The sequence below is a fragment of the Coffea eugenioides genome, chromosome 2, assembly GCF_003713205.1.
Source record: "Coffea eugenioides isolate CCC68of chromosome 2, Ceug_1.0, whole genome shotgun sequence".
Lineage (NCBI taxonomy): Eukaryota > Viridiplantae > Streptophyta > Magnoliopsida > Gentianales > Rubiaceae > Coffea > Coffea eugenioides.
In genome coordinates, this window is record NC_040036.1 from 24804887 (window position 1) to 24825972 (window position 21086).

General features: G+C 35.9%; 1 pseudogene; it reads left to right on the forward strand.

The window, feature by feature from the left end:
* Positions 1-782: 782 nt before the first annotated feature.
* On the forward strand, positions 783-17112 carry LOC113763140 (annotated as a pseudogene).
* The last annotated feature ends 3974 nt before the right edge of the window (positions 17113-21086 follow it).

Sequence of the window (21086 nt, forward strand, 5' to 3'; positions counted from 1 at the left end):
CAAAATCCTCGAAAGGGAGAGGCAAAGTATTTTAAAACTTTTATAATTTCTTTTTATGTTTAATTGTTTATTGATAGTAATAAAAAAAATAGATCATAATAAATAAGTCCATTAAAAAAAATGGAGTGCAATTATAGGTGAGGTGCAATTTAATTTGAGATTAATATTCGACGACAATATTGTTACGAGTTTGTAATCCATTCAAATGACTTTTACGGTTCTATCCAACTCTTGCGATCGGTAATTGCCTAATTATTCTTTTCTGGTTGGCGTTGGAAACATCATGCATAATAGTACTTTTTTCAATTGTCATCCTTTGACCAAAATTAAAAACTGTGGGACATAATTTGTTTACATTCAAACATTAGAGTGCACTTTAGTGTAGTGCCCCAATTTTGGGGACTAAAAGTGTAATTCCCCCCAAATCTTTTGCCTCGGGAGTAAACTATATAATCCTTTACGTAAGCCCATTGCCTTGTGCTGATTAGCTCTCTTCCCTCCGAGCGCCAAAACTTCTCACGCAGTTCACACATTGCGGCGCTCTCTCTTCCCCTCAGCAGGCGAGAGCCCTCTCTTCTGATTCCTCCGGCGGTGAAGCATTCTACTCTGAAGTTTCTTCTCTTTTTTTTTTCCTGTATAAGTTTGTATTCCGAAATTTCACCAGTTCGAAGAAGTCCTAAAAGAGGGTTTGTTACATATTTCATCTTATATATTGTGGAAAAATCTATATAATGATGCGGCGGATTTTTTTAACTTGTTGATGATTGATTGAAGGTTTCAATATGAGGAAAAAAGTGGATGAGCGGATTAGGAGTTTGATTGAAAATGGAGTAAGGATGAGGCACCGGTCTATGTTTGTAATAATCGGTGATAAATCTCGTGACCAGGTCTGTTTTTCAGCACTAGTGATATTGGCTTTTTATGCTTATTTTTGTGGTCTAATTCTCTAATTTCTTTTTTTTTTTTTGGTTGCAGATTGTTAATTTACACTATCTGTTAAGTAAAGCTGTAATTAAATCTAGACCAACCGTTTTGTGGTGTTACAAGGACAAACTCGAGCTTAGCAGGTATTTTTATTTTGTCTGTGGACATTATTCAATGTTAGTTTGGCTAATTTTAGGCTCAGAAGATGTTCATTGTCGACTTGGTTCACGCTCAAATTTAATTGCTTTTGGACTTGCCTGTCTTGTGTCATCTACCGGTGCTTAGGTTCATAGCTATCGAACTATACATTGCATTCTAATAGTAGATGATGACAAATCTTCAAATAAATGGCTCACTTTATGAACTCTTGGAAAGAAATGAGCGCTTATTTTGCTGCTTGCGACTTCTTGTTATCCAGCCACAAGAAAAAACGTGCGAAGCAAGTTAAGAAGCTAATGCAAAGAGGACTTCTTGATCCTGAGAAAGTAGATCCATTTTCACTTTTCATCGAAAGTGGTGGGGTCTCATTCTGCTTGTACAGAGACTCAGATAGGATTCTTGGAAATACATATGGAATGTGCATATTACAGGTGAGTTATTTAGTGATTTGTCTGTCTAGAGATTCACCAATATGCTTTGATAATCTTCTATGTATTATCTATTAGATTTTTCAAATTTTGCATTTTTGGAATCAGGATTTTGAAGCCCTCACTCCAAACATCCTTGCAAGAAGCATAGAGACAGTTGAAGGAGGTGGTTTGGTTATCTTGCTGCTTCGTTCGCTCTCTTCTCTTAGCTCTTTGTACACGATGGTTATGGTCTGTAGTCTTCTCCTTAATCTTTCCATTTTATTCAACTAAACATGTTAGCCATCTTGCAAAAGCTCCTAAATAGATGCATGGAAAATATAAAATCTTGGATGCTTGAAATCCACAGCTGTCTATTTGGGTTTCTTTTGGACTATTCCTTTATTCGTGACTGTAAAGATGAGCCATTGTGGTAATTGAATAGGCAGTATGGAGTCATCCATTGGGTTTGTGCATTTTTTGATCCAAATATGAGGATGTATGGCCCAAAGTTAGTCAGGGAACATATTTAATCAAGGAAAGCTGATGTCTTTTAAATGTTACAGCTTTACACATACTCAGATTTGGAGAAACTGGCACGGATTCTTTGATCTTTAATTGGATCTAATAGTATTCATAGAACGCATTATGCATCACTGACTGCATTCAGAATATGTGAATGCATAAAACAGGCAACATGTTGTGGATTTGGTAGTTCTGTGGAACAAGGAACATTGCATTTAGAAATAGCTTTGAGGAACTAATATTCTACACATCTTAGCTTTTCCTATCTCATCTCTTTTTGTTCAACAAAAGATTATGTGAAAATCTTTCCCATTACTTTAGAAGCAGATGGACTGTTATTTTCTGTTGTGATTAGTAATTTTTTTTTCAACAAACGTGTTGTGATTAGTAATTGATAGCTAATGGTTTAATACTCTTAAGCTTCTCATTCTGTGGCCTAGGATGTGCATGAAAGATTTCGTACAGAGGCCCATCATAACATTGTCTCACGTTTCAATGAGCGGTTTCTACTATCTCTTGGCACATGCAAATCGTGTTTGGTCATGGACGACGAACTGAATATTCTGCCAATTTCATCACATGTGAAGTCAATGAATATGTCATCAATTAAAGAGGTAAAAATAAAAATTTTCTTTTTATCAATCATTGGTTTTCTGTCTTATATCTGAGCTTCTGTGACATTGGAACATCTTTGCAAGTTTATATTTTATTTTTCTTGATTTTTTTCTTTCCTAGCTTTTTGGTTTTCTTGATAAATGACATATCTCATCATCATAATTTTTCTCTTATTTTGTTTGTGACGCAACATAAAAGCCAGGCTGGGTAGGCTGCAGATTTGTAGAATAGTTTTTTGGGGCTAAAACTCGTACTAGTAAGAAATAATGAAGGCAGAAGTCACATAAACAAAGATCAATCAAAACCAGAACTGATAGGATAAGTAAACTCTTGGTAGCCTGCAATTGATAAGAAGAATAAGTTAGGATACTCTAGCAATTACTGCTAGAAACCTTTAGGCGTTACAGCTAAGGCAGGACTACATCCCACAACCTTAAGAAGACAATTAGTTTGCAAGAATTTAACATAGTGTAAGAAATCTGAGCCTTCTCTAGGAAGAAGTATATCTATGGACTCCTAAATTGAGCAAAGAAGCTTAAAAGATCCAATCAGAATCCAAAATAAGGCCCTTATTTTTAAGGTGTTCCATAATGAAGCTTAGGGAAATATGGGGATATCCTTATCATTGGATTTCTTTTAGCAATTTATTTGCTGCATCAGCCTGTGTTCAATTTCATTTACATGCAAGTTCTCATAACCACAATGGAAAGTCTTTGAACTTTTAATTCAAATGCTTAAAAGAAAAACTGCATGAGGGAGTTTACACTTTGATGTTCTCTACCTAAGGCATTGTTTGGATTGAGGCCTTGCGGTAATGAAAACGGCAAAAAAGGGAAGTAATCATAGGGAGTTGGTCTTTCTGTTTGGATTGATTTTTGAGTAGGAAAATGTAAGGATTTGCTATAGTTATTTCCTTTTATGTTTGGCTTCCATCCAAAACTGGACAAAAATGGAGGGAACAGAGACGTATTTCTAGTTAATTTACTTTTACTGCCTAGTTTGTTTCATTTCCTTCCATATTTATATTGCTCTCTTCATTGTTTTGTTCCAAGTAATCCAAGCAATATTAATGGAATCCACTTTCCTCATCTCTCCTTTTCTTTCTTTTCCACCTGAGTGGTATCCTTTCCTTATCTTCAATCCAAATGGTGCTGACAGATGCTTCACGGATTACCATAAGGGCCTTGTGCAACAATTCATGCCACAAGCAACTGTATCTTAGTGTGACCACCCCCTTTTGCAAAAGAACTTGACATTACCTACTTTTTCAGATCAGAAATTAAATTGGATGTTTCCAAATGTAGTTGCTCTCAGATCTTATTGGTACTTGTCCACTGCATGTGAACTTAAATACCCTTTGCAGCACAGTGGTATTGAATTGAAGTTGTTTTTACTTCCTTCTTTCTATTGTGAGCTCAGTTGTGAACAGGCACAATTTTATGCCTTTTAAAGCCATTCTTTGGAAAGGAAAAACATGCCTCCGGGTGTCATGATTTTCTCTTTGAATTGGTTGTGGTTTTTGGTACAGATATTGTTTCCGTTAGTTGTTAGGTAAAAGTGATTGCATATGATCTCATTGAATTTCAAAATGCAGTAAAGCAGATTATGTCAACTGAAAATTAAATCCCGAGAATACTGATCAAGTTGCTGGTCATTGAGTGAAATCTCTTTGTAAGCTGACTGTTTTTTTCTTATTTATTTATCTATTGTTTATTCATTATTTTTTTTGAATGAAGGGTCAATTGGTATCTATAGAGGGACAAGATCTGTTGAATGTTAAGGAGCAGCTGCATGATGTCTTTCCCATCGGTCCATTAGTTAAAATTTGCACTACACTGGACCAGGTAAATCCACTCATGAACTAAGGTTATTAGCTACTAACTCTATAGAATGGTTGTACAATTTATCTTATGAAATTGGTCTTTCTTTTGAAAATGTAAATTAGACAAAAGCAGTATCAACTTTCCTTGATGCAATTTTGGATAAAACACTGCAAACTACCGTCGCATTGACAGCATCCCGTGGACGAGGCAAATCAGCCGCTCTGGGATTAGCAATTGCAGGAGCCATTGCTGTGGGGTTAGTTTATATTCTGTATATATATCTTTCCTTCTTTAAAAGGAAAAAACAACTTTTTGTTTACTTGGTTTCTTGTGAATGGATCAATTGGTTTCCTTTCAGATACTCAAATATATTTGTAACAGCTCCTAGTCCACAGAATTTGAGTTCTTTATTTGAGTTTGTCCAGAGGGGATTGCGTGCACTCAAATATGAGGTATGTGGTCGTACAAATTCTGTTGGCATCAATGTAGCTTAAGTTCTTATATTGCTAGAGCTTCTGTTAACTCCTCTGGCTGCAAATTTTCTTAACAAATATTCATCTAGTTCAAGTATGTTCTGATTCAAGGATATAAAATGGTCATGCTATAGTTTTTCTTGTTTCCAACCTTTGTCTTCTTATGTCTCCTGGATTTTGAAGTGTTTCATCACTATCATAATGATAGTTTGAGATTTTAGCAATCTCTGTTAGTGCCTTTCTTTTTGAGTCTTTTGCAGCTACAAAGTGCTAATTCAGTACCTAAAAGTATTTGCTGTTGTACCTCTATGATAATGTGCACTTCTCTTTTCTCTCCAGGAACATTTGCATTATGATATTCTAAGAAGTGATGCTTCTGATTCCCGAAAAACTGTGGTGCAAATAAACATCTACAAGCAACATAGGCAGACAGTTCAGGTGAATCACCAATCGTTAATCTCAATATTGGTTTTTTACATCTGAAAATTATTAAGTACAGAAGACAGCTTTCATGGACTGGTGCACAACTGTTTGGGTTTTTACTCCTTTTGTTAACTTGCTGTTGTCAGATACTATTGGCAGTCTTTGATTGTTATCTTCCTTTCTTTGTGTAATTTCATAAATCAATTAAGTGCATTTCTCAGGCCATGCAAGTTGCAAATTCTATTTTGTGTTTAAGAGAACAAAATGTGTGGTTCATAATAACTAGGTGATGATTTCCTGTGCTTTTTGTTGCATATTTTTGGGTGCTTCAGTTACATACTTTGAGTGATCACAATTTCAAGTTTCCCTGATATTTTCAAAAAATCACTCAAAATTCAAAACATAGAATAAGTAGGAAGCGCAAAGGTTTTGAGATCATTGCTTCTGAGTAGAGGTGTCAAAATGGGTGATTTGGCCAGGTTTGGACGAGTCATAATTAGGTAATGGGTATAATTGAGTCAACCCATTTATACCCATTTACTAAATGGGCATGAGTATACCCAATTACCCATTTATGAGTCACTTAAAATTCTACTTATTTTTTCTATTTTTTTGCATGTTATTTGACAAGAAGTAATGATATTTTATTGTTATTAGATTGATAAAAAATTCAAATTTATTTGCTTAGCACTCACTAAAAGTTGAGTTTAAATGTATAATTATTTTTAAATGGGTATAAATGGGTGAGCTGAATCAACCTACTACCCATCAATTAAATGGATTTAGTTGGGTACCCATTTAGACCCATTTAAAATTAATGGCCGGGTTTGTGCGGGTTATTGGTGGGCAGGTCAACATAATTGGTTGTTATTGACACCTCTACTTCTGAAGATAAATAATTGGCATGTTACTAGTAGCACATCAACTTGACATATTACAGATATTGGGGTTGACCTAGACTGTGGTTAAGATGTGAAAGGCCTTGGATGCTGTGTAAATGCTTTGACAACTTCTGCATCCAACCTGTAGGCATAAGATTCATTTTCAACATGTGCAGTACTGGGGCTTTATTGCATTAAATCATCATTTCAAGATAAATTGACACTGTTTGTTCAAAATGAGTTATAACGCATTTCTTAACAGTATGTCCAGCCTCGTGACCATCAGAAACTCTCTCAAGTTGAGCTTTTGGTCATTGATGAAGCAGCTGCTATTCCACTTCCTGTTATCAAATCCTTGCTTGGCCCTTCCTTGGTTTTTCTATCATCTACAGTGAATGGGTATCGCCATCTTAGTCCTTTCTCCTCTCTCTCTCTCTCTCTCTCGCTTTCTCTTGCACGTGTGCACACACACACATGTAGTGGTCAGCTTCTTTCTAAAGGCTTTTTGCTGTAATTTTTTTTATTTCTTTAGTCCATTGTCTAGAGGAAATATGCTTTGGAGTCGTCGAATAAAGTTTGCAGTGGCTTTGGAAGGTTATAAATTCTGATACTTTCCTTGCAGCTATGAAGGCACTGGCCGTTCTTTATCACTGAAGCTTCTAAGTCATTTGGAAAAGAACAGTCAGATATCGGCTGCCGGGAAAAATGACTGTCATTCAGGTATAATTTATTTACATTCCTCTCCTTGTAGCATGTTAGCCTTGCCATGCAATTTACTTGTGTCTTTATTTATCCTATTCATTATGTGTTATAGTAGAGGACTATAACAAATTGTGACTCCTCATATACTTTTTTCTATTTAAGTATGAGGAGAGCACACTTGAAACTCTCACTTTTTTGCAGTTTAACAAAACAAATCCTGCAATTTGTATGCTATCCTCTTGCTGCATAACCATACTCATCAGTTGAAGAGGGGGTAATTAGATGGACAATTCATGTGAAATATATTTATTGCATGCATACTACCTTGAAGGAGGAGTAGATAGTTTGAACTTGTGAGTCGTCCTAGCTACTATGGTGCCTTTCGGTCACAAAAGCAATAACTGAATAAAAAACTTGTGTGCCATTGCAGAATAAGTTTTCCAGTTTTTGGTAGACATTAGCACATTAGGGACATAAAAAGGTTGCCAAAATTTGCATCCAGGAATAAAGCCACTCCAATTGAACGAGATAAGTAGAGAACTTTGAAGTGCTTGTGCTGGTCAATTTGAAATAGAAACTTTGAAACAAAGATTTTATTCTTAAAATCCTATCCTCCTTAGTAGAAGAAATACAAATGGTCACAGAGAATTTTGGTTATATATTTGTATTTAAGCTTCTTTAGAATTTGGACACTTCTTTGGATAGAATATTTTGTCAAGTTCCTTCAGGATGTTCTTTGGCTGTCTAGAGTAATTATAGTTGGCAGTCTTGAGTAATTATAGAATCTATCACAGCTAAAACAATAATGTTGTTGGTAATGATTGTCAATGGTCAATCTACCTCATGAAATAGGTAAAGTCATTTATGGATCTATACTCAGCTGTTACAATGATGTTCTTTTTTTATGACTGTCATCTCGTAATTTGTCAATCTTTATGGTAAAATAACTGTACACTATATGCGATTTCTCTCATGTCATGTCATGAGTTTATTTGTAGCTATTGTAGTTTGTCATTCTTTTTATTGTTCAGTAAATGGACTCTTTTCTTGATATAGTTTCAAATATGTGCTGCAGTTAGGAAATTTCAGAAGTTGGAACTGAAAGAATCCATCAGATATGCTGCTGGGGATCCTATAGAGTCTTGGCTGAATAATTTACTTTTCTTAGATGCCACAAGTTCTGTGCCACCAATAAGCAGGTTTAGCATATTCAGAGCTAGAGTGAGTATATTTCTTTCTGCATAGTTTATGACTTCCCTTCTTGTTGCACTTTTAGGTTTTGCCATCCGAGTGAATGCAAGTTGTATTATGTCAACAGAGACACTTTGTTTTCCTTCCACAAAGAAAGTGAAATATTCTTGCAGGTACTAGGAATTCTTCAGTAGCCTTTCAGAGAAGTTTGTTTGGCTTCTGCCTGACTGCTCAATGAACCTGCATTTACTTCATTTTGAGCTCACGACTTGTAACTTATTTTTCGCTGTTCCTCATATCTCTCTTGATACAGCAAATAATGTCTCTCTTTGTTGCATCTCACTACAAAAATTCTCCAAATGATTTGCAATTGATGGCTGATGCTCCTGCTCATCACCTGTTTGTCCTTCTAGGTTTGTGCCCAGGCCTAAATATTCCTGATAATTCTACTCTTCGTAACTCAGATGAATCATTTGCATTCTTGTACAGGTCCTGTTGATGAATCCAAGAACATTCTCCCTGACATTTTCTGTGTACTTCAGGTGAGTACACTTTCCTAATTTTCTCTTCTTTTCTGATCTTTTGGCTCGCTATTGGTACTTGAGCAGAAATAATTGATTACAAAATTTGAAATTTGGCATTTGAGAAGTTGCAAAATTTTGAGCAAATATAACAGGGCTAAGGTTTTTCAAAGTAGATTGATGGCCTTTGAATCAATTGTTCTTGCAATCTGTCATGTGCTACAGTATTTCTAATTCGATGAAAACATTCAATCCACAAAGAAATGCGAAATAATTTTCCCGGATTTGGGTATGAAGCCTAAAGCCTATAGATTGCCACCAAAGTCGTTTGGTTTTGCATCATCTTTTCTTCAAAATTAAAACTTGCATCTGTCAGTTAGCATCTGTAGTCTATAGATGTTCTGAGTGTACCTCTATGATCCTTGATTGGTGTTATAGAAGTAAGCTTCTAATTTATTTTTTTTTCTTTTATTGGAATTTTGCTCATGCATTAGTTTGAAATAACTTGTCAATGTTAGAACTTTTGCCAGAAGAAGTATTATCTCGACAATCTTTATTTAAGTATCGTTTTAAATATAAGAAATCAATGTATTACTTTAGTTGTAGTTGAATCTGAATAGATTGATTGTAAGATCTTTATAACTGGATTCCAGTGTTTCAATTGATGGACTTGATAGCTTGATTATGGAGATCAGATTGATAACTTGATTTTAGGGACTAGATTGGTTCTAATCTTGTATATATATTGACCTCTTGATTTTCCAGAAAGTGTGAGAATAAACAAGATATGTTTCTGACTCATCCTACCATTTATTTAGTCTTTTGCCTTTTCCATCATATGGTTTTTCATTACAAATTCTTATACTTAGATAACTTGCTATACTGTTAATTTGCTGTGATTTCATTAATTTGGGCAGTTTGGTCTTTCTTGTAGTCTGAAGTTCATTCATTATCTATGTTACATTATTGAGTTATATCTTTCAAGGGTAAAGGTTGAAGCCCTAGTTGAAGGAGAAGGTTTGGAATCTATCTGCCAGACACGTCTCTATTATTTCAAGAGACCTACCTCCACATAAATCTCTTGCATGTGAAGCCTTCTGATTCTCATCCAACTTAATTTGATGCCTAAGATTTCTACTTGGGGCCTCTTAATTTTTCTTGCTTTTTTTTCTTCTTCCAATTTCCTATACTTATAGCCTTGGGCCGGGCAATTTAAGTACTGAAGTTCCGAATATACAGCTGCCTGATGACATTCAGATACTAATTTGCAATTTCCTTTTTACGAGCATTACATTTATGCCTTCAAAATTTACTTTGCAGCAGGAAGCAGTATTTACAGCAAATATTTATCAATTTATACGTTAGGTAAACAGTACCTTTTGTGTAAGCACAAATGCATAGGATGTGTTTTTCTGTGTCTTCAGAGATCTGCTCTTCATTTACAAGATAAAATTGTTTAAGACAAAATCTTAAAGGACACTTGAAAGAACATATTCTATTTCCATGCAATAAGTAGCTGGATGCACAAACCTATATAAAGTTACTTTTCAGCTCATTGCAAACATTTAAGCTGAAGGCTTCTCAATTGTTTGGCATTTAATGCTTTCATTAATGATGTACTCTTTTGGAACTTTGGCTTTTATTTTAAACTTGGCAGTCCTTTGAATCACATGTCTATTTGAACCTATCTGAATGAATCATGTATCTTAATGTTACTCCGACATTTCCAAACCATTTTTCCATTTTGGCTGTCACCTACAACAGTGTGTTTGTTCTTTTTGTTGGTGTTTCATCTCACTTGTTCTTGTTGCATGTTCATTAATACAAGAGGTTTCACAAATGTACAGTATGTAGGATGCTGATTGGCTTCTGAAGTTGTCACATTCTTTCCTCTTGTACATCCTTATTGTTCCTTTTTTTAACATTAAGTAATGGTAGTTGTATTAGACCTAACAACTTATGCTCCATATTTATTGCTTTTGCCATAAAAATATCTAGAATACTCCTCTTCATCCTGATCACCAGTCTGAGTATTCTTCTTTGGTTTCTGTTGACCTAACAAGCGGAATTTTTGGTTGGATACCTAAAGTCCAATGCTTGTTATTCTTCAGCTTGAGCACCAGCAAGTTGTGGTGGCGATCATTGTTGCTTGTCTCTTGCAGGTCTGCCTTGAAGGACAAATTTCTCGAGATTCGGCATTGCAATGCTTGCATAAAGGCCGTCTTCCTTCTGGTGATCAGATACCATGGAAGTTTTGTGAAGAGTTTGAAGACACAGGATTTCCTTCTCTATCAGGTGTTCGCGTTGTCAGAATAGCTGTCCATCCGAGTGCATTGGCGGTACTACGTAACTTTTGTGATTCACCCCCATTCTCTAGGTCCATTGTTTTGTTTAAAGGGAGCCTGTGCTTTTGCTGCTTTCCCACTATATATTTATGGCTTCTTTTTTTCATGTTGGGCAGCATGGTTATGGCTCAGCTGCTTTGGATCAGTTAACAAGGTTAGTTTTCAAAACTTTTGCTGTGCTTCTTGGTGTCTAAAGAAATGAGACCATGCTGTCCAATGAGTAATTTAACAATTGATTGGTGTAATGCGATATCTTTTGTATGCTCCACGGCAGTCCTATTTCTGTCAAGAATTCACTCCTTATGCGTGCTCATTTAACCACCTTGACATATGCTCTTTGTGCAAATGAATGCTTCATTTTGAAATCACAAATTGCATGTACCATGTTCAATTTGGTCCTGATGCTCTGACAGTTTCAAGTTTTGGCAAGTGATTACTTTGACACTTATGGTGCTTTAGGCTTCAGATTTCTTTCTGAAACCATCCTTATTCCGATTTTATTGCTACTTTATTTTTACATGTATGGACATAAAAATATGTTTTTCTTTAGCAAAAAATGTACATCAAAGATGTTTCACCTGAAAATAGCTCTAATATTTGAGTTTTACACATCAAGAAAGTGGTTCAAAGACACAATCATTGTGATATATGAATACCAAACAAATGTGATAGCTTGACGAAAAGATTCTGAGAGGCCAGTGGCCAAATTTTCTCTTTTCTGTGGTTTCATGCTTCCAGGATCATCCATTTGATAGCACAAAACTACTTGATATTTTGGTTTAGATGTATAAGTTGCTGGCTTTTGCTTCCTCTATTTCTGTAACCGCAATATTTTGGAGTTCACCATTTTATGTAAGAGTCATACAGTATTGGAATGCGGTGCTAGAAGCACAAGTTGAAATCATTGTCAAATAGATTACTTAGAAACTGAAAGCTTCATTGACTGATAAAAACTTTGTAATGTATGTGTTAATTAATGCTGATCTGTCATAAGATGTATGACCCTTCCATTGACAATGTTTTTGATAGCTGAGCTTGTTTCTTGGCCTGTTTCATATGATGCCTTAAAGTGGACTTGGTTGAAGCAAAAGCCATGGTAAAATGAAACAGAACTCTGAACTTGTATCATCCACTACTAGTGTGTTATTTTAATCAATTATTGTTACTATTATTCCTCAAGTTCATTGTCTTCTGAGGGCCTGACATTGGACGGTTTTTCTGAACTATGTGCTAGACAAAGGAAATTCACTGTTTATGAGTCCTATGATATGAATATGTGGTCTTTTAGATTTGAATGCAATATTTTGCCAGGTATCTCTTAATTTGATCTCTTATGATGGCATATTTCTTGGTTGCTTTCTTTCGATTAAACACTGATTGTTAGATCTAGCACCACTACAATTGATTCAATCTAGCATCTTTAAAATTTATTCTGACAGAGAATTGTGAGTTTGTGTAATCAGAATGGAAATCAAGAGTTAGAGAATTTTATATTATGACTTGGTGAAATAAAAGAAAAGGCTGGTTATCTAACTTAACTTTGTATGTTACTATTTGGAGCATCTGCTGAGATAAATATTTGTGTGTCCACAGGAAATACATTATGATGCCCCTTTTTTAATTAAGGCACTTGCATAGAATTGCACAACTTCTGCCATGTAGAAATACTTATGCTAGCTTGCGCATGCAAGGTATTATGAAGGAGCAGTTGTCTCATATCAGTGAAATAGATATTGAAATGAAAGAGGAGACAACGCTACCAAAGAAGGTGACAGAAGCAGCTGAGAAGGTTGGCCTTTCATTTATCTTTACACTATGAACTAGTGAAGCTTATCTCACTCTACATAAAGCAAGAGCTCTACATTTGGTGTTACCTTTTTTGGTCCCTTTGTACAATACAAAAAATTCCCTTCTATTAATTAGTTTCGATTTTAAAGCGATCGCATTCCGTTTTTGCTTTCCCATGACCATCACCAAAATAAATTACTAGTATAAAAAAAAAGAGAGAGAGGAAGAAGAACCTCCTACAACAAACATATATCTTCACACTGTATATGCCAAAATCTCAAGTTACAGATTTTGTTGGTGACTGATCATCGTATTGAGCAGATTTCCTAGCTCAATGGTTTGGAACTTACCTCCTTTCTGCTTCTTTGTTACCCCATGAACCATGCTAGGATGCTGAACGGGGGCCCTGTATGTCAGCTTGATTTTTCCTTAAAGATGTCTGGAGGTCCTTGGGGTGGGATGGGGGGATATCACCCTCTCACTGTGCCTTCTCTTTGTAAACATTGCATAAGCAACCATTACATAAGCACTTATATTTGCAGGTTTCCTTGCTGGAGGAAAGGGTATCCCCTAGGGAGAATCTTCCTCCTCTCCTCGTGCATCTGCAGGAACGATTGCCTGAAAAAGTTGACTATATTGGTGCTTCATTTGGGCTGACTGGTGATCTCTTTCGTTTCTGGAAGAAACATAATTTTGTTCCTTTTTATATCTGTGACACTCCGGTAATAATCTTTTGGCACTTCCTAATTAGTTCTATTTTGGTTGTCTTGTCTAATCTGACTAAGATACTTTGTGGATCAGAATAATATCACCGGAGAGCACAGTTGCATGGTCCTCAAGCCTTTGGAAACTAATGAAATGGAAGGGAGTAGTGTGTGTTCTCCTGGTTTTCTGCATCCTTTTTACCAGTGTAAATACCCAACAAGAGCATCACACCCCTGATTCTAAGGGTGTTTTTTGGTATCAATTGACTATAAAAAGGGTATACTATAACGTGATGGATTGTATTTTGCAGGTTTCAGGCAAAGGTTCATGCGACGCCTACCTTTGTGCTTTCAAGAGCTGGATTACAAACTTGCTATGAGGTAGATATGACTAAATATTTAGTTTGACATGCACTTTGCTTAGTCGCTGACCTACTGTCCTTGTGAATAGCATTTTGGACCCAAAAATCAACTACTTGGATCATGAACCTTTGATGTCCTCCAATCGTGAACGTTCCATGCTGATGAAATTAATTATATCAGCAGATGACTTGAAATTGTTAGAGGCATATGCCAATAACCGCAAAGAATATACAAAGGTGATTCAACATTCTTTACTCTTTGATGTTATTAACTTCTCCTGTTATAATTTATAAGACAATGAGACTCCATTGGTTTTCTTACAGATTTTTTAAGATCCATGTATCTTGAAATATTCATGGCTGGAGAATTCTTCATTGGATTGTCTATTGCTTTCTCTCAAACTTTCTAATACCAAATGGGAAAAGTTGAAAAAAACCACATTTAGGAGAAAAAGAAAAAAATTGAAAAAAATTGAAACTTGTCGCATCTGCAGACAAAGCCATTCAATTTGATTTGTTCAGATCTTGTCTACAAAGTTATGCTAAAGAATTTGTTCTGCATAAAGGACTAAGCTGTTAAAAGAGAATGCCATCAGTAAACAAAGGGCGAAAGAAAATGCAACTGCAGGAGTTTCTGATTGATATCCTCTCTCATGACAACATATAACAGAGCTATCTCAGTTCTTCCATGTCTACTAAGTTATATTGAAAAAACAGATCTTGTTGTACTGTGTTGCTTGTTTAGTAATTCCTGCCACATTAAGTATACTGTTCTATGCTGATTGGTTTTATAGATGGAAGATTCATAGATACATCAAAATATGCATAAGTTCTTGTTTAAGATAGAAGAAGAACATTGTAATCCCTCTTATATAGCATTTTTTTTCCTTATCTCATCTTTGTCTTTATACCCTCTTGGATTCAAATGAAAGCATCAGAAAGTAGTTATATTGTCGAATGATTTTATCTGAATTCACTTACCAGTTTTCAGCTTCACCTAGGTGAAGTAATCAATGTTCTATTTAATACTCGCATTTTACAGGTCAGGGATATGGTGCCACTTCTCGCTCAGTGCTATTTTCAGGAGCAGCTTCCAGTTACATTATCTTACCTTCAAGCATCTATCTTGCTTTGTATGGGCTTGCAGCTCCATGACGTGACTTATATTGAGGTCAGGAAATATGAAACCGAAGATCAATTGGAATCACTTTCTTCAAACTTTACATAGATTTGGTACAGCGTTTTGGTTCAAGTTAATGGTCTAGAAAAGGAGTTCAGTAAGATTTATCTTATTTGACTGCATACATGTTTTGTCCATAAACCCAATTTTTTTATGAATCTTTCTTTCGTAGCAGGGTAAAATGAACATAGAAAGGCAGCAAGTATTGTCTTTGTTTCGCAAAGTTATGACAAGATTCCACAAGTACCTATATCATGTCCTCACTGAGGAGTTCCAGACGAGTTTTGCCAAACAAAAAGAGGTATATATTTGATCTCCTTTCTTAAGTTAGTTTATTTTGTGCTTCAAGAAACAGTTTTGCTTGATGTCTGATTGTGTAGTTTTGTCTTGCTACTGGTCAATGTTTTATTTGAACCGACAGCATGCTTGGGAATTGTTTGAAACATCTCCGAGGTAGAATATTTGGTCATAGTAGTAGTAGTACAGCTTACTCATTCAATGGTCAAATTAATGTTCGTGTTATATAGAGATTTAGTGTCAAGTAGTAATACAGCTTACTCATTCAATGGTTGGTGTAGTGAACTTTTAACGAGTCTGACTTTTTTAAATCCAAATAGCTTAGTCCATTTTAACGAAAAATCTATTTACATTATTTCCTCCAGAATGAAAGAATAGTTGATGTGTTCATTGACGCAAAACTTGTAAGCAGCTTGCATCGAGTCCTAGAAGGTGCAGTTGTATGTAGTGAAGCATTACATATCTCCTTTTGAGTCCTCAAAGACGTTCCATTGGTCTTTGCTTTGCGGCAAGTTAAGAAGCTAATCGTGCATTGCTTATTAACGAATGGCTTTGGCTTGCTAATGATGTTATTCTGTACTCTGCTTGAAGTTATAAGCTGTTTATACTGTATGTGAGGGATGTAGAGACAGTGTGACATATGAAGCAGAAAAAAAACTCGCAGATGCATCTCTAGTACAATGTTAAATTTTTGTTCATCTACTTGATTAAAAAGGAGATGGAAGAAACACGGAGTTTTTGGAGATGAACAGAGAATTTGATTACTGTGATGATGAAATATGCAGTTAATTCTCTGGCTGTCTTCTTGAGAGTTTGGCGGAATCTTTGGCTCTATTTGTTTATGTGAATAAAACTAATTGACGAATGGAAGAAACTAAAAATGCTAATAAAAATGGGGGCGGTATGGATTGTTGTTGCACTACGGATTTTGTTGAGTTTGGAATTTGTGTACCTTTGGTTAAAACATAAAAAGAAGGTTCTTGATAGTGTACATCTCAAAAAGCAAAAAATAGGAAAACAAGTGCTGTATTTCCCCTCAACCTTTAACTTTCTTTTAGGGTTTGTCAAATGTGTAAATTTGTTTTAATTATTATAACTTATTCTGCTTCAATCCCTACATAAGGTTGAATTACTGCCTCATGACATCTCCATGGAAGAGGATTTAGAAGATGGTGCTAAGAGAGTAAGGGTAAGTAGTGCATAGGTAAATTCTGGCATTCAAAATGATGTATAGTACGAATTATGAAATTTGGTTGCCTAATGTCTTGGTTACACACATATTTCAGAAAGAGATGAATCAAGAGAATGTTGGCTTCATAGATCCAAAGTCACATTTACTGCAACAATATTCTGTTGTAGACAGAGAAGCTGACTTTGAGCATGCTCTACGAAGCTGCACTGCAGTATCGCCTGGCACGCTGTTAAGTGTGAAGTCTAACACAAACGGGAATGGAAAGTCGGGGAGCAAGAGGAAAGCCGGAGAAACTAAAAAGAGAAAAAGGGGTCACAGCAGTGGGTCCAAACTGGATCCAATGGCCTGATGATGAAATTATTTCTTTCTACAAGATTGTTCTTTTGATTAATTTACCCAAAAGCTAAGCAGTAGGTACCCAATTTTACACTTGGTCCTGGAAAGAGCTTCTGAAGTGTAAGAAATAGGCTCCATTTTGGCATACTGAATTTCTGAGAAGTGTTCCAGCATCAGCTGCCAGCTGATTATTAAGTAGAGGTTTTTTGTCGGAGGCAACTGGTTAAGCAGTGTGGTATGTGGAATGTATTTAAGATCTGAGGATCGAGGGCTTAGTAATCCATTGTTGCAATATTAACAAAGAGCTCTAGTTCATGTCACGGGATTTGAGCTGCAAACGAATCGAACCGTTCATGAGTAATTTAAGTCAAGCTCGGTTAATATCGAGCTTGAGTCGACTTCAAGTTGACCATGTCGAATTCGAGATTGAACTTGAGTTCAAAGATATTCAGCTTGTTAGCTCGCAAGCCGACTCGATAAAATATATATATTTATATATTTTAATAGTAAAATTACATATATATTCCTAATATTTTGTTATTTGTTAAGAAATATTATTATTTTATTTATTTTTCAAAAATAAAATAAATATTTTTAAGATTTTTTTAAATTCGAGTTGAGCTCAAACTCGAGTTTTATATTTTGAACTCGTTAAGCTTAAACTCGAGTTAGAGTTTCACAAAACTAAGTTGAGGTTTGGATTGATTAGACCAAATCTTGACTCAGTTTGGCTTGCTTGCACCCTATAGAGGATATCCGACATGCATGCAACAGTTGTTAACGACCACACTATTTATCTTCATTGAACTAAGATTTCTCGAATTATCTTAGGGAAAATAGCCATTTTCGTCCCTAAACTTTTTTTGTTCGTCAATTTAGTCCCTAACTTTTATTTTTAGCCAATTTAATACATGAATTTAATTTTCGGATCCAATTAAATCCTTCTACGGCGGCGCCGTCACCTAAAAGTAATTTAGCTCATAATTTAACATTAAACAAGGGCATTTTGGGAACTTTGAATTATCTCCTCTCCGCTGCCTGCCTCCACCACCAACCACCCGCCTCATCCTTCATGGTCGGCAATTTTGGATATACCAGCAACACCAGTAATCCACCGGCGGAGGGATTACTATGGCTCCGCAGCCTAAAATTTGAAAGATTGGAGAAGAAGCCAATGTTTCCCAGCAAGAACAGAGCAATAAAAACCACGCATGTCAAAATTATCCACATCCACTGCTGCATTTTTCTTTTACCTCTGTTCCTAAGTGGCAGAGGGATAGATTTTGTCTTGCTTTGCTTCACCACAACTGATGGTTTTTGAGATCTTTTGGTAATGGTAGGAAAACAGTACTTAACCTCAGATTCCTTTATTGTTCCAGGTACGATTTCAGATTTTGGAGTGCATTCCCCAATATCGTTTCCATCGGGAACTTCTGCTCCACCGGCCTTCTTTCTCCCCTTCTTCCTCAACCTCTTCTCCCTTTCCTAGACAAATCAAACGGACGTCATTGATGGAAAGCCAAGTGAAGAAAAGCACACTTACTCAGGCACATGAATTGGAAATTCAAAATTTCTTACCTTGTCTCTGAGCTCGGCTTCTTTCTGTGCTCGTAATTCAGCCCTCATTTGCACTTTCTCTGCAATCCTCTTTTTCCTCTCCAGTGCCTCCAGAGCCTTAGCTTTCTCCTCTAGTCGCCGTTGCTCCCTCAACTTGGTTGCTGCCTCTGCCTTCGTTAACTCTTCAGCCTTCCTTGAGATGCTCTGATTTTGTCTTATTGTGTCAGTGAGTCTGGAAGAGGGAATTCCTATTTCTACTCTAAACATGCATGCCTAAGGTGGCTAGGCTTCTATTTCAAACATGGGATTCCACTCTTGGAGACTTGAGGCTTTGTGATTTTTACCGCCATGGAAGAACTTTGGTACTATAGTTGTTATGGTTGACAATTTGCAGAATCGATGGGGCCCGCATTTTTCATTTTTTGGGCTTTTGAATAATTGGGTTGGTGAAATTATGGGTTCGATGCAAATTTCGCAGGTGGAAGGTTGGTTTTCTTGGGGTAGTTGAGGTGGTGGTTGTGGCTGTGGTAGTGGTGAGAGGGGCAGCTGCTGGGGTGCAGTGGTGCTGGTGGTTTATCTTCGTTGGTGGGGTCTTGAGATTGCAGGGGCCTCGCTGGGGTTGCCAAATTGCCAAAGTGTGGATTACTGGTGTTGCTGGCATTCCAAAATCGCCGATCATGAAGGAGGAGGCGGGTGGTTGGTGGCGGAGGCTTGTAGTGGAGAGAAGATAATTCAAAGTTCCCAAAATGCCTTTGTTTAATGTTAAATTAGGAGCTAAATTACTTTTAGGTGGTGGCGCCGCCGTAGAAGGACTTAATTGGATCCAAAAATTAAATTCATGTATTAAATTGGCTAACAATAAAAGTTAGGGACTAAATTGACGGACAAAAAAAGTTTAGGGACGAAAATGGCCATTTTTCCATTATCTTATACATAACTACACAAGTGAATTACTAGTTCGATTTATGTTACTTGCATGAGTAAAGGTAATGGTTGATGAAGAATAAATTCTAACTATAGTATCGTAGTTCCATTTTGCTGAAATTTATTCTTAGATGGTTTAAGCAGCATGGATTTTAGCCAACTTGAACAAAGGATAAATGCGAAAATTTGTCATCTGAAAATGTCTTTAATATCTTTATGATTATCTAGTAACTTGAATTCAGAAATGATATTATCAAAAGATTAGCATTTCTCATACTATTATTGTATAGTTTTTGTTACCCTAGTGAGTTTTGATATGTGCCAAAAAGAAATTTTCAAATTTGGAGCCCTAATGGCGTTTTAGAGTGCGGTGTTGCCATACATTTGCCTCAATGTTGGTCATGGGATGAGAAATTATAATGTGCTTGGATGGCTAAATTATTCCAAATTATATTTCGCTTGTATCATAAACACATTTCCTAATCCACTCTTTTATATTCCCAACTACTTTTTATCTCATATACATTACATCACAAAAAGTGATACAGTAATTATTCCAAATAATATTTCAAATAATAATACTCTATCCAAACATACAATTCACATAAATGAGATCTTAAATTGCTTTTTATGTGACCATGAACATGAAAATGAGGTTCATACTCGCGCCAGTTAATTATTTAGATCCAATTATCATGAAATCACATAAATTTAAATCCTTGTCTTCTTTAATGCTTGTTTGGACAGCAATTCCGTGAACATATTTTCAATTACTTTTTTATTTTACATATATCAAATTGTTACAATAATTTTTCTAAAAAAATTCAGAAATTGTTTAAATATTAATGCTTCATTTATCAAGCGCCGTTTATTCATGCCTCGTAAGAATTTTTAACCTATATCTTTCGTCAAAAAGAGGTGGTAATAGCTTATTTAATCACACGCTAATTCAATACTTTATCTTCAATTACACAACTTACCTCATAATTTGTAAAATTCATTAAAACTTCAGAGACAGTTCAAATTCAAAATAAGCTTGAAATGCATGCCTAAAATTTCTAGTCAAAAGCTTAACCTATATCTAATATACATGCCAATCCAAGGAATAAAACAAAAAAAATTTCAATATAAAAGTAATGCTAGGTAAATAAATAGCCTGGCAAGTAAATAGGCGCTTAGGCCACTAGACTCAATTAGCACCACTCCTCCTGTTCGTACATGCAGATGTGTCGATGGAGGCCGCAATCACCTGCAACTAACGCATATCTTCTTCTCAGCATTATGACACGTGGCGAAACTACTAGCATCAACAGACTTGATCAAAATCTTCCAATACCAATTTTCTCAGCTGTAGGCAATTTAATGGACTACTAATTCTTTTTTCATGCATGTACTTCACACTATAAAATTCACCCCCCACCCGCGCGCTCGCACTATATAGAAAGACAGCCCCCTCTCTGTCATTTTCTCTCTGCCCTTTCTCTCTCTACTGTAAATCCGTTTCTCCCTCCACAAACGCAGTATACATTTCTTCTCCAACCCTCACCTCTGCTACTCGAACGAAGCAGCCATGGCAGACGTTCCTCGGTACATACATAGTAGTATATACTTAATATTTTATTCTCGTAGAAAGTGCTTGAGTTTTATGTTTGTTGCCTTTCGTCTTTTTTTTTCCGCGTTTTCTGTGATACTCCTCTTTCGTGCTCATGAAGGAAATAGTAGTATGCTTCATTGTTCATGCTTATTGTTCGTCAATG